This window comes from Paroedura picta, chromosome 3 (genome assembly GCF_049243985.1).
Source record: "Paroedura picta isolate Pp20150507F chromosome 3, Ppicta_v3.0, whole genome shotgun sequence".
Classification (NCBI taxonomy): domain Eukaryota; kingdom Metazoa; phylum Chordata; class Lepidosauria; order Squamata; family Gekkonidae; genus Paroedura; species Paroedura picta.
Window position 1 is genome coordinate 69,724,788 of NC_135371.1, and position 14,393 is coordinate 69,739,180.

The following is a 14,393-nucleotide window of genomic DNA, read 5'->3' on the forward strand; positions in this document are numbered from 1 at the left end:
ATAAGTGTAAAGTTCTGCATCTGGGTCAGAAAAATGAAAAGCATGCCTACTGGATGGGGGAAAAGCTTCTAGGTAACACTGTGTGTGAACGAGACCTTGGGGTACTTGTGGATTGTAAACTAAACATGAGCAGGCAGTGTGATGCAGTGGTAAAAAAGGCAAATGCCATTTTGGCCTGTGTCAACAGAGGCATCACATCAAAATCACAAGATGTCATAGTCCCATTGTATACGGCACTGGTCAGACCACACTTGGAGTACTGTGTGCAGTTCTGGAGGCCTCACTTCAAGAAGGACGTAGATAAAATTGAAAGGGTACAGAGGAGAGCGACGAGGATGATCTGGGGCCAAGGGACCAAGCCCTATGAAGATAGGTTGAAGGACTTGGGAATGTTCAGCCTGGAGAAAAGGAGGTTGAGAGGGGTCATGATACCCCTCTTTAAGTATTTGAAAGGTGGTCACTTGGAGGAGGGCAGGATGCTGTTTCAGTTGGCTGCAGAGGAGAGGACACGCAGCAATGGGTTTAAACTTCAAGTACAACGATATAGGCTAGACATCACGAAATTTTTTTTCACAGTCAGAGTAGTTCAGCAGTGGAATAGGCTGCCTAAGGAGGTGGTGAGCTCCCCCTCACTGGCAGTCTTCAAGCAAAGGTTGGATACACACTTTTCTTGGATGCTTTAGGATGCTTAGGGCTAATCCTGCGTTGAGCAGGGGGTTGGACTAGATGGCCTGTATGGCCCCTTCCAACTCTATGATTCTATGATTCTACTACTCAAAACATGGCAAAAGGATTTTTCAAAATATTGTGGATTTACATTAAAAGAATTTGGAAATAAACATCTAGAAAGTTAGTGTACATAAGCACAAATCTAGAAGCAAAGGTTTTCTTATAAAAATGAATAAAACAATTTGTAAAAATGAATAAAACAAATTGTGTAGAATAGATTAGCAAATTGTGTAGAGTCCCACTACACAATAGTGTGTCAAAAGAATTGTGTTCTTAAGGAGGAAAAACTATTCTTCTGTACATGCACAGAGTGCCTTTTCAAAGAAATCAGGCTGAATGGAAATCTGAGTACCCAAATGAAAGGTCTGTATGAAGCTGTTTCAACATATTCAAAACAAAAACAAAATTGCAAAAACATTTTTCTTATGAAAAAAGGGAAAAAAGTGTTAACTGCCAATTAAAATTTAAAATAGGAAGTAAAATGTCAGAGGGAAGGAAAAGCTATGGAGGGAATGCCTTTTCTCAAAGAGAAAATATTTCAAATACTAAAAGCGGCCAAAATTGTCTTAAAATAAAAACTAAAACAAAACATATCTTAGAACAGAACTATTTTACTGTACTCTTCCCCCTTAGATTCTGTCTGAGATAGGAGTCAGTCTTTAAAGAAACAAAACTTCTTCCCTTCCTGATTTGGTAAGAAAGAATACTTTCAGTACTGTTAAAGTTCCTTTGTTATGTGGATTAGTTGCCTGGATGGGGGAGAGCAAGGCATGAATCATGGGCCTGAGTGACTAGGAAGGCAGTTAGACAAAGAGAGTCTGTTTTAAGATTCCAAAATTGTGGCTGTTTCAGACTGCAACTATCAGTGGAGGCTCTCCCAATTGCAGCCAAATTTAAATTTTGAAAGTTTAAAAGTAAAAATGGAAGCACACATGTTGAACAATTATTTTTTCATGTGTAAATCAGTTCAGAGGCCCTGGAACTATTTTTGGAAGTTGAGAAATTAAGCTGATTATATCATTGAATTGGAAATCTGTGAACTTTGCTTGCAACATTAAATGGGAGGAGGGAAGCTAAGAGAAAATTGAAAAAGACTGTTGTCCTTGCAACAAATTCTTCCCTGTTAAAACAGTTGTTGTCAACTTGGATTTTGGAACTCTGTGCAGGTTCAGAGGCAAGATTTACTTCCTGACTCTGTGATGGGGGAACTGAGAATATTTCCTCTTCTTTAAAGACAAGAGGTGAAGCTGGGTTACTGGGTCTACTGTATTTTCTTTTCAATGTATTATCTGTGTGGCTTTGGAAATCCAGGACATTTTGCAAATGGGTTTTTACATTTAAAAGTTCACCCTGGAATTCTTTGTTTTTCTTATCAAGATCCTTAATTTCCAAATCTTGTTTCTGGGTAAGAGTTTTAAATTTCTCTATTTCCTTCTGACAGTACTTAGAGGGTTCTGAAGAAATTTCTATGGGGCTAGTTTTGTGTAGCTCACATCTGTCTCTGTTCCTTTTCTCTCTAATGGCCTTTACAAAACCACACATGAGTACAGATGTGGGTTGGTCATGATACCGGGACATGTCTGCTCCAGTATTTCTAAGTTCCTGCCATAGAAAAGTCCTGTTACTGATTCTTTTATTGTGCTGCTGATGGGCAGAATTTCTAGTCTGGAAGTATTTAGGTTTGAGAGTATTTGGGGGAAATTATTTGAAGGGAAACCATTTTGTGGCTTACTCCTTTCTCCTGGCTTTTGTTTGCTCCAGCCATTAGGTGGCTGCAGGGAGCGATTGTCTCTATTCCTATTAGAATTGGGGTGTTTCTGATTAAAGCGGTTCTCCCTCTTGATCCTGTACTGAGAGTGGAGACCATTGTTTGCCTGAATGTTTAAATTTTTGGAGTCCTGGTTAGTGGGAAATTCAAGAGTACCTGATTCTCTAAGCTGGCCTGCAATGGGGAGCTGTTTCTGGATTTCCTGCCTCTCAGTTCTATCTGCAGGGGTTGTAACTAGAACAGGGTGGAAGGGAGCTGAATTTTCCCCTTGGGGTTCTATGAACATTTTGGAGGTTATTTCTTCTGGCAGAGGCTCAGAAGGTAGAAGGGGAAGAGTCTCTGTATGAATTGTGGCAACTAGAGCCCTTTGGAGCTCTAACTGCTTTTCAAGTTGCTGCATTTTTCTATGGCATGCCTCATGGCTTACTTGAGCATGCTTGGCCACATTGTTCTCCACTAGGAACTGTGCAGCTCCCTTGATCTTAACTAGCTCTGCTTCTAGCTCAAGAATGCGAGCCTCTGCTACCTCAGCTCTTTGCTTTGTGGCCTGGAGCTGACCTTCTAATTCCTGGATGGTCTGAAGCTGATGAGCCTTCTCCACCCGTGCACTCAAGCGCTCAGTTCTCATGTCCTCCATCTCATCAGAGAGGTGGATGATATGAGCCTCACGCTGTTCCAGGAGATCAGCTAACTGGGCCTCCCGTTGTTTGAGATGGTCAGTCAGCTGAGCTACCTGCTCCTTCACTAGGGCATCCTTCTCCTCTAGGGCATGTCGCAGCTCAGCAATCTGGGCTACACTGTCCTGAAAGGCAACAAACATACCCCAAGTGGCATAAGTGTCCTTACTGCCACCCCCGAGCTTCCTGGTGTTACACCATTCTTGGAAAGCCTCGGTAAGGGTTTCCAGGGGGTTGGAGCTTTTGAAAGCTCCCGGGCGCCAGGGGTTCCGGCCGCCCTTCTTGGTCACCCAGAGTGTCAGTCTGTCTGCCAGTTCCTTACAGGCAATCAGGCCAGTCAGATTCAATCTGGACGCCATTCTACTCTATCAATTTCCAAGACCTTAAAGGGGGCGGGGCGTGGTTTTCTGACTTCTTGTCGCTGGACAAGCAAGCTCAGAGGAGATGAGTATAGGGGCAGCTGCTGCTCGTCTCTTAAACAGCAGGGGAGAGAGGGAAAAGGATCCCGTGGAGTTTAACCTCTTACGGGTGTGGCTAGTTTGTTTTTGGTTGAGAATGGCCAGGGCTCTTCTCAGTTCAGGGCAAAAACTACCAAAACCCAAGCAGATGGCTGATTTTTCCAATCAAGGTTGCCGGAGCGCACTTGATCCTCGGGAAAACCACCGAAAACCGGAGGGTGTTTTTAGGGAAGAAATCACTTGGGGATTTTCTTGCGGCTTCTATATCCTTCAAAGCGGCAACGGGAAAAAGGGGAAGGGCTCCCGTCAAGGCAGGTCCTTACAGGGTTTGGCTAATTTTCTTATTTTATACCGAGACTAGTAAAAAAGCCCATTGTATCCGAAATACAATGGGCGCTAGCAGGCTGGGGCAGAGTAAAAGGTGGCTTACCAGTGAGCGGGCGGGCTCCCTTGCGGCATCTTCTGGCTGGCGGCCATTTTCTTGATGGAGGCGGCGTGTAGTCCGATGCTGGGGGCTCCCTTGTGCTGCGGCTTGATGCGGCGAGAGGCGCTTCGCATCAAGCCGCCGGGCAGGGAGCCCCCGGCAGCCGCGCAGGGCCCTTAGCTCTTCCGGGAGCTCATTCCACCAGGTTGCAGGCAGGACCGAAAAGGCCCTTGCCCTGGTTGAGGCCAGGCGAGCATCCCGAGAGCCCTGGACTACCAGTAAGTTCATATCCACAGAGCGATGAGCCCTGCGGGGGGCATAAGCAATCAGTTGGTCCCACAGGTAAAGAGGACCCAGACTGCGTCTGGCCTTAAAGGTCAAGACTAAAACCTTGAACTTGATCCGGAAACAGACTGGTAATCAGTACAGATGTCGAAGCACTGGCTGAATATGGGCCCTCCATGATGTACCAGTGAGGACCCTAGCAGCCACATTTTGTACCAGCTGCAACTTCTGGGTCAAGGACCAGGGCAGGCCTGCATAGAGCAAGTTACAGTAGTCTAGTCTGGAAGTGACCGTTGCATGGATCACTGTGGCCAAGTTGTCTGAGGACAGGTAGGGCATTTCCTAGCTTGGCGAAGATGGGAAAATGCCGTTCAGGCAACTTTAGTGACCTGGGCCTCCATAGAAAGAGAGGCATCAAAGGTCACTCCCAAATTCCTGGCAACTGGTGCAGATTTTTTATTTGTTTGTAGGGTGGTACCTGCAGAAGGTCTTGCTCGGGCTATTCAAACTGCAGGCATTTTTTTTGTTCCAGTTTGTGCTGCTGCATATACTGTGAAAATACTGCAGATTTTTAGACTTTTGTCTGTCAGCACTTCCCAGCAACCTCTGGCAGCAACAAACGAAACAAAACCACCTTCCCTGAATTTTCCACTGAACAAATCTATTTGAATTCCATATAGCTAATCTGAACCAAATCAAATTTAAAGTTCTCAGACCAGTTTAAAATGTTTCTGTTTTCTCTATTTTCTTCCTTTGTCATGCAAATACCTTTCAGAACAGCTCCCTGTAAGTGCTTATCTGAATAGCTGGGCTGATGACAGATTAAAGGAATAGAAAGTATAATGCTAATAAAATGGTCATGCCCATGCCAGATAGCAGAGATGCAAAGGAAAAAAAATAAAAAGGGCTAGTTGTAAGGGGCGTTTTACACTTGCCACAGGAACATAGCTGTGAAATTGCTTCCCATGGCAAAGTACTTTGCTCTAGCCATAATACATGGTATTCCTAATTTCAAATATCTTCAGAACAGCTATTAATTTTTCAAAAAACTTATTAATATATCTTATTCAGAACAATGGCTCCAGAATGTGGATCAAGAAATAAATTCCTACCAAAATTTCACAATACTATGCTGAGAGCTATCAATGGTAATTTTGATAGATTGCTTAAGAGGCATATTACAGAAGCAATATTATAGAGGCTTCTATGCTTTGATTATCTTCAGTCAAAGGTGGTGGCAATGGGATTAAAAAATTAAAAAATATTACAGGGAAGGAACCATGAAAAGAGGAGATAGAACTGAAGGGGAGAGAATAGAGAAAGTTATCTGGGTAGAAGAAAGGCAAGGATCCATTGGGGAAAGGAAAACTGAAAATTGGGGGAAGCAGATATAGGTAGATTAGTGGATGGAGAGGAGGAAGCAAGAAAAGGGGGAGGCTGAAGGTGCTCCTGGAAAAGGGAAAGAAGAAATTTGGGTCATTTTCCGAGAGGGGGGTCATTTTCCGAGAGGAAAAAAGCTCCCCAAGCACCAGGGAAGGCGATCCTCGGCTCTGCGAGCCGCGGATCGCCTTCCCCGGTGCTTGGGGAGCTTTTTTCCTCCCCCCCCTCGGAAAAAGCTCCCCAAGCACCGGGGAAGGCGATCCGCGGCTCTGCGAGCCGCGGATCGCCTTCCCCGGTGCTTGGGGAGATTTTGTCCTCCCCCCCTCTCGGAAAAAGCTCCCCAAGCTCCGGGGAAGGCGATCCGCGGTGCTTGGGGAGCTTTTTTCCTCCTCCCCCCTCCGATCTGAGGAAAACCTCACCAGGCCCCGGGGAAGGCGATCGGGCAGCCTGACGCGTCGGAGGTGCTAGGAACGCGTCGGAGGTGCTTTGCGCCTGCCGATTGGTCCCTCCGATTGTCTGTGCAGAGGAAGGGTCCAATCTGGACCCTTCCTCATCCCGGACACATCCCGCCTCAGAACGTCTTAGAGCTTTATTTAGTCCGTGGCGCCCGTGGCGCCACGGGCGGTGTTAAGATGGCCGGGGCTCTCTCGATTCAGGGACAAAACTACCAAGAAAACCTGAGGGTACCGGCTAATTTATTCGGTTAGGATCACCCTGGCTTTCTTAAACACGGGGAAAATTACCAAAACCTGGATCATCTGAGCTTCGCAAAGCCCGCTTGAGTTCTCGTGCCACTCCCGACACTCGAAACTCCAACTCCTGTGGCCGCAGGGCAATTTGGTGCTACAGAGAGCGACTCTGCTTGCATGAAAAGTAGCGGTAGGGGGATTTTTCTAAGACTGACCTACGGCTAAGAGGAACTGCCTAACGCCTTCTTACGCTTGGATAATCCCTAGTTGTTGGGTGCGTGTCGTCCACCCGCCTGTCTAAGCCTAAGAAAACCTTGCCTCAGTGTTCCTAGCCTTAAAGAAAACTGTTGTTGGGTGCGTGTCGTCCACCCGCCCGTCTAAGCCTAAGAAAACCTTGCCTCGGTGTTCCTAGCCTTAAAGAAAACTGTTGTTGGGTGCGTGTCGTCCACCCGCCCGATTCTAACACTGTGTGTGAAGGAGACCTTGGGGTACTTTTGGATTGTAAGCTAAACATGAGCAGGCATTATGATGCAACGGTAAAAAAGGCAAATGCCATTTTGGGCTGTATCAACAGGGGCATCACATCAAAATCACAAGATGTCATAGTCTCATTGTATACGGCACTGGTCAGACCACACCTGGTGTACTTTGTGCAGTTCTGGAGGCCTCACTTCAAGAAGGACTTAGACAAAATTTAAAGGGTACAGAGGAGAGCGACGAGGATGATCTGGGGCCAAGGGACCAAGCCCTATGAAGATAGGTTTAAGGACTTGGGAATGTTCAGCCTGGAGAAAAGGAAGTTGAGAGGGGACATGATAGCCCTCTTTAAGTATTTGAAAGGTTGTCACTTGGAGGAGGGCAGGATGCTGTTCCCATTGGCTGCAGAGGAAAGGACACGCAGTAATGGGTTTAAACTACAAGTACAACGATATAGTCTAGAACACAATGAGAGCCAGTTTGGTGTAGTGGTTAGGAGTGTGGAATTCTCATCTGGCATGCCAGGTTCGATTCTGCGCTCCCCCACATACAACCAGCTGGGTGACCTTGGGCTTGCCACGGCACTGATAAAACTGTTCTGACCAGGCAGTGATATCAGGGCTCTCTCAGCCTCACACACCCCACAGGGTGTCTGTTGTGGGGAGAGGAATGGGAAGGCGACTGTAAGCCGCTTTGAGCCCCCTTTGGGTAGGGAAAAGCGGCATATAAGAACCAACTCTTCTTCTTCTTCTTCATCTAGATAACAGGAAAAGAATTTTCACAGTCAGAGTAGTTCAGCAGTGGAATAGGCTGCCTAAGGAGTTGGTGAGCTCCCCCTCACTGGCAGTCTTAAAGCAAAGGTTGGATACACACTTTTTTTGGATGCTTTAGGATGCTTAGGGCTGATCCTGCATTGAACAGGGGGTTGGACTAGATGGCCTGTATGGCCCCTTCCAACTCTATGATTCTATGATTCTATGATTCTGTGGTTCTTCCGCCGAAGCCATTGACTTCCGGCATCTCATCGAGAAGTGCCAGAAGATTGTGGTGCATTTATCTCACAGCTCGTGCAACGTCTCGAGGCTGGAGAGAAAGCAGGTCCTGATGCCGCATCACTGCCTTATCAGAGACGTCAGCATGCGCTGGAAGTCTACCCGTGCCATGGTGGAGCAGATGAGAGCCTTAGACGCCCTTGTCCAGGAGATGTGGATGTTTATGCCTGGGGAGTGGCTCACCCACCAAGAGTGGGAGACCATTTCTCAGACCGTTGAAGTTCTTGGGCACTTCAAGACTTTTACGGAGATGCTCACATCTGACACGTCGAGTTTGGGTCTCGTCGTGCCTGTGTGGTACTGACCCCCTTCCTGGACCTGGCTTGAGGATATGCAGACATTGTTCCACCCGTGCCTGCGCTTGCAAGGAGGCTTCTGAGAGGGCTCAAGAGCCGCTTTGAGCACCACTGTAAGTCAGTGACATACAGGCTATGCCGCACATCAAGGGCAGCATAGTGGAGAGGAGCCTTCCTGAATGGCGTGAGCTGCTCATTCAGAGGCTTGCCTGGTGGAAGTCCAAGGAGGCTGAGGTGTCAGGCCAGGCAGGGGAGGAAGGAGCCAGCACGTCCGCTGCTCCTTCCCCCCCAGCCTCTGCTGGCACATCAGCCACTGCGGGCCACCCCAGCGAGAAGGATGAGCAGGGCAACTTCTTGCTGGGGTTCCTCCAGCCCACTCCTTCCCCTGAGGGCAGCGGGTGCTCGAGGGAGGACAGTGCATCTGGGATGGTGAGGGCTTAACTCAGTGAGCCCCAGGAGTCCGAGAACGCCTGTCCCTTGAGATACTGGGCCAGGATGGAGGCGGTCTGGCCGGCCCTCTCCCGCCTGGCCCGTGTCTACCTTTCGTGCCCGCCAACGAGCGTCCAGAGCGAGCGGGCATTTTCTCATGCTAGCAGCACCGTCTGCGAGTATCGCTCCTGCCTGGCACCCGAAAGAGTCCAGCAATTGGTCTTCCTCAAGGTCAACTTGCCGGCTCTTGCCCATCCAGAACTATTCTTGGAGGAGGACTGAGGTGAGCACAGAATTGCTGTGACTGCATCCTCTCTGAGTCTGTTCTGGGTGGCGGGGATGAAAAACGCTCGCCCAAGGTAAACATTCAGACAGGACCAGTGCCCTGGCCAATCTAAATTGCCCCCCCACCCCACACACAGAAATTCTGCAATCACCAGAGGGCCAGAGATCAAATCTGGGCCCCTCAGTCATGCCACCCATTTGGAAAACTTTTCCCAGTCCCAACGTGAGCCTCAAGAAGTAACTGAGCATTTCGCAGAGGGTGCCCAGGAGGAGTTTGTTGTCATGCGCATGCCGATTTGTCTTTTTGGTGCTGCCAGGGCTGTTCTCCCAGAGCAGCTCTGTCAGGGCTCTCTCAGGATGTGGCCTGAGTAGAGCAGCAGGATTAGAGGTGGTTGAAGGCCGTGGCTCGCCCTGTGCACAGTACTATGCCCCATAACGAACACCGTCCATAACATGGGGCTCGGTCCTAGAATAAGCTAAGAATTAATCAACAGTATCTGGACAAATGTAAAACTTATAGGCGGTAGACTTCCACCTCCCCAGCCATTTTATCCTCCCCTCAGAAGCTCCTTCTTGAAAAGCTTGAGTAGCTTCCCCAGTTCTAAAAGAATGCGTAACGTAACGCTCAGGGGCCAATCCCATTTTCTTTAAACATAATATTGCCAAAAACTGAAAACGGGAAAAACACGTGCCGTCTTTGTGAATAAACAAAGATATTGTTGCATGGCAAGCCCATGTGGGCGAACTTTCAAAAACTTGCCCATCCAACGCACCGTGCAGATGCTGGCATCCAAGGACCAAGGAATATAAACTGATGCCCCTTTGCCAAATTTATCCATCTTGGATCTTTCTAGGCGGACTACAAAACCCTGGTCCTGAAAACCCTGGTCCTGCCAACAGCTGTACTGAGTGGGTGATACCATAAAACACCAAAAGATCAATGCTTCTGTATTTGTGGAGCTTTAGTTCTGGAGGATCTCCCACATTACATTCTCACTTGCCCATTGTATACAGATCCTCCAGCCAAATTTCTTGCTGGCCTACTAGATGGGCTAAATGATAAATCCAATCAGGAAAAACTTGTGTTTTCGTTAGCAGATACTAATTCATTTGTTTCTAACAAAATGTCATTATTTGCCCTTGCAGCAAAGAAAATAAGGGCCAGAGTGGTGCTGCAGAGAGCAAGTACCTAGAGAAGCTATAGGATAGGTGGACATATATAGTGTGGAAATGTTTTTATGATGTTAAGTGATAGTTGTCTGAGATTGTACATTCTCTTATTTGCTTTTTATTACTGATTTGAAATGTTTTAAACCCTTTTATATTTTCCTTTTGTATTGTAATGGCCTATGGCTACATGCAATAAAATCTGACTTGACTTTGGCCATGATCGTTCCATATGCTGCCATAGGAGTGAGCAAAAGCACAGACTATGGCCATGTGGAAGACTCTTGCAGATGATGGATAGAAAATGTCAGGCTTATTTTGTACTTCTCTTGGTAGTGACTTAAACAGAAGGGTGTTTTTCTGTTGTAATAACCTCTCTGAGGGGTGCGATAGCTGGGAGCTAATTACCATAAGAGTAAACATCACGCTGGAGGCATCATTAGTCACAGTGTTTTTATGCCTTTGCTGTGAAGGGCAATCAGTGGGGTGAGTGAGTTTATGGGCCATATTACTAGGTCCAATTAGGCCCATGTAACTTGACAGGGGAAGGGGGGAAATCATTGATTAAGGTTTTAATTGAAATAATTAAGAGGAAATAGTACACATAGGGATCACAGCAGGTATGTGACCTGGTAATATTTCAGCAGTTAGCAGTGTGGGCTGTCATGTGAATTATTCATCTTATCAACAAGATCTCGCATATGAAGAAAAAGAATTGACAAGTTGGTAAAATGCGGTATGGATCCTAATTCTGTCAGGTGGATCAATAACTGGTTTTTACTTTTACTGCATTGTCTTTTAAGATTTTGAATAATTCAACTGGAATGCTGTCACCTCCACTAGCTTTATTGTTGCTCAGATATTGTTGTTTCCATATATAATTTTATTTATTTATTTCTTATTGGATTTGTATGACCATTGCTCTCAGCAAACTGGCTCGCAGTATCAATAGTATAAAATATCAATAGTATAAAACAATCTCCCCATAAATTACCTCTAAAACTCTACAATATTACAATAGTGGTAATAATTAACAATTAACCTTATCTCCCACACAGGGAACCACTGGGTCAGTCTAGAATCAGGTTTAGAATCAATAAAGAAATTTGAAGATCAGATTGAATTTGATAAATGTGAACAGCCTCTTCTTCTGCACGTTAATAGTCACCCATGTCTTTACAGCACTTTGAATTCCTTTTCCTCATTTAAAACACAATTATCCAGCATAAGAACATGAGCTCTGCTGGATCAGACCACTGGACTTGTCTCTCACAGCAGCTAACCAGTTCTTTTAGACAGCCAACAACAGGGCATAGAGGCTAAGACATTCCTCTGATGTTGCCTCCTAGCACTGGGATTTAGAGGTTCAGTGACTGCATGTGGAAGTTCCCCTCAGTCACCATGGCTAGCCACAGACAGGCCTATCTTCCATGAATGTATCTAATCCTATTTTAAAGCTGTTTATTCATGTGGCCATCACTAGCAGTGAAATCCATATTTTTATCACTCTCTGGCTGATTCTGCATGGATGGAAAAGGCCGGTAGCACAGTCATATGGAAGCAGGGCTAATATGATGCCATTGCTGGGGTAGGCCTCTCCTGGGTCTCATGCACTTTAAGGTGCATTGACTCAGATATTTTCCATGTCCCTTAGCCATCCCGGGGGCCAATGGGGCTTCTTTAGTGGCAGGCCTGTGTGGTATGGTAGCCTGAAGAGGCCCAGAACTGCCCATTCAGCTGTGATTTGCAGTGCCATTGGGGCTGATTGGGGCATTTTTCTGTTTTTTTTTCTGGAAGGTGAGATTGCGTTCTCATGTAATCCCACCTTCCTGCAAAATGAACCCCCCCCACACACACACACATAGAAGAATCTTTCCACCATGTCCATTGCTGAAATGTGTCCCCCATGGGGACACAGAAAGTGGTGGAATATGCTACTCCACTGCAATGTACTGGCAGCAGACAGGAGCAGCTACTGTCATGCGGAATCGGCCTCTGTGTAAAGAAGTATTTCCTTTGTCCTGGATCTAATACACATCAACTGCATTGGACGTCCTCAAGTTCTACAGTTTTGGGAGAAGGAGAAAAAGTACGCTTTATCAACTTTCTCCACTCCATGTATTTTATAACCTCTATCATGTCTCCCCTTAGACTGATGGTGACAAGGAAAGGTATGTGCACAAATGACTCATAATGGTTTGTGCTGTTACCAGAAACACACTTACACATGTGTCCTGTGACCTGTGTATATTCAGCAATGGGGAATGAGCTTAGTGAGAGGTAATAATGTAGGAAAATAGATCATTTGCCAAAGTTTACAAGGTGATTATACCCTTAAGAACGCAAGGCAGACAACAGGTATAATAACAATAAACAATAAGCAGGTATAATAAAAATAATAACAATCTATATTGAAAGGAAAATAATAAAATAGGCAAACTATATCTAGCACATTAGCAAGCAGTCGAATAGGAAAAAAATATAGTGGGAAAAGAGGTTGCAGTATAATTACCAGTCTTGATGAGTAGAGAAGCAGAGACCTGCAACATGAAGGGAGTTCCCCATGGATCCTGAATCGGAAAGCACAAGTGGGCTTTGTGAAGCCATTGTTTATATAAGTCTTTTGGGAGGGGGCTATGTTATATAACCCAGGTGAGTGCATGATGGTATTTTCCATGGAGCAGGATGTTGGGCAATGCCCTGGCAAGGGCCAGAGATGGGTGTTGATAGGCTTAGACAAAGGAGTTAATGGGTCTATGAAAAGGGAGCTATCATGTCTCAATGGGTCTAGCTGCTGAATTTGGGGAAGAGATTTCCTGTGGCAGAGGGGCCAAGCATGAGTCATGTTTGTAAGACAAAGAGGTTTGCCTAGGAGCCCCTGATCAGACAGACTTTAGCCACTGAATCAGCAATACAATGGGATGGGGGAGAAGGAGGAGAGCAATATATGTGTCAGGCAGAGGCTGCTGTTCGGAACCTGTGGCTGAGAGCAAGCTCTTAAAATGGTGTCTGACCTACCTTGGCTGCCTACCTAGACTATTGAGGGGTGCCATTGGTTGTGGAAGACAGTATGCCAGTCTGAGAGGCAAGGGTCCTGCCATACTTAACAGTGCGGGAAAAAAACCTAAATGCACGTGTTTCTTTATTGGGTAGTCTAGAATACTCTGAACTTGCCAACACAGTAGTTCCAAAACTTCCAGCTAGCCATGGGGGTGCAAATTCAACCTTGAAGTAAGGCTTTACATTGAAAGTATAAACATGGCTTGGCAGGCTGAGAGAATGCGTTTTAGCATTCACGGGCCCAGTGTGAGGCACTGGCTATCAGATGCTTTGAAGCACACCAAAGAAGTTGAATCCATTGAGAATACTCTGTAAAGACACTCTGGTGATTAGTAAAGGATCACATAGCTGCTGTCTGGAATTTACTGATGTACCCCACCTGGACTGAATTGGTGAGGTATTTATTCTGAGCTTCTGAATGCAGGCTTCTGCTTGCTGTCACTTTTTAAGCTGTTTATCTTATATGTGTCGCAAACTTGGGCATGTTCAACCAATTAATAATCTCAACATGTTGTCATGCTTCTCAGAACTCTCTGCTTAAAAAAAAAAACACACTTTCCAATTTCTGATGACTTTGACTTTTCATCTTGCAGCCAGCAGCACAACCCTGGGTTTTAGGAACTCTTTGCTCTGCCATGAGACATTGTTGCTGTTAGAATTTGTCAAAACAAGAGAGAGCCATTGACTGTCAGGAAAGGGTTAACTGTTTGCTAACATTTGGTATTGCTAGTGGAATAGGTGATGTGATTTTTTTTACAGGTATGTAAAATGTTGTTTCTCCATTGATTGCATGTTTTGTCTCATGTAAGTAACTGTACCTGGAAGAGAAGGTAATTCTCCTTCCTCCCTTTGTTTCTAAACTGCTGTGGGCAGATCCATGTTAGACTCTTACAATGTAACATCTAGACCAATTCTGCACAAGGAACTTGCCCCTTGGCAGCCTCTCATTGTTCACAGGTTTCAGTGCTGCTTCCACATGACATTGGCAGCAGTCCAGAGCTCTAAATTGGGTGGTGCGAGTTTTCATCCAGTTTGCTCCACGATGAGGGAAATTGAAAAATCCTGATTTCCCTCTTCTTGTCGCACTACAAATCAGGGTAATGCTACTGAGACTACCTGTGACAGTCTTGGTAGCTTTTTGCCTGCCCTTACACCTGCCCTAGAATCATAGAAACATAGAATAATAGAAGGAACTTCATGGGTCATCTAGTCCAACC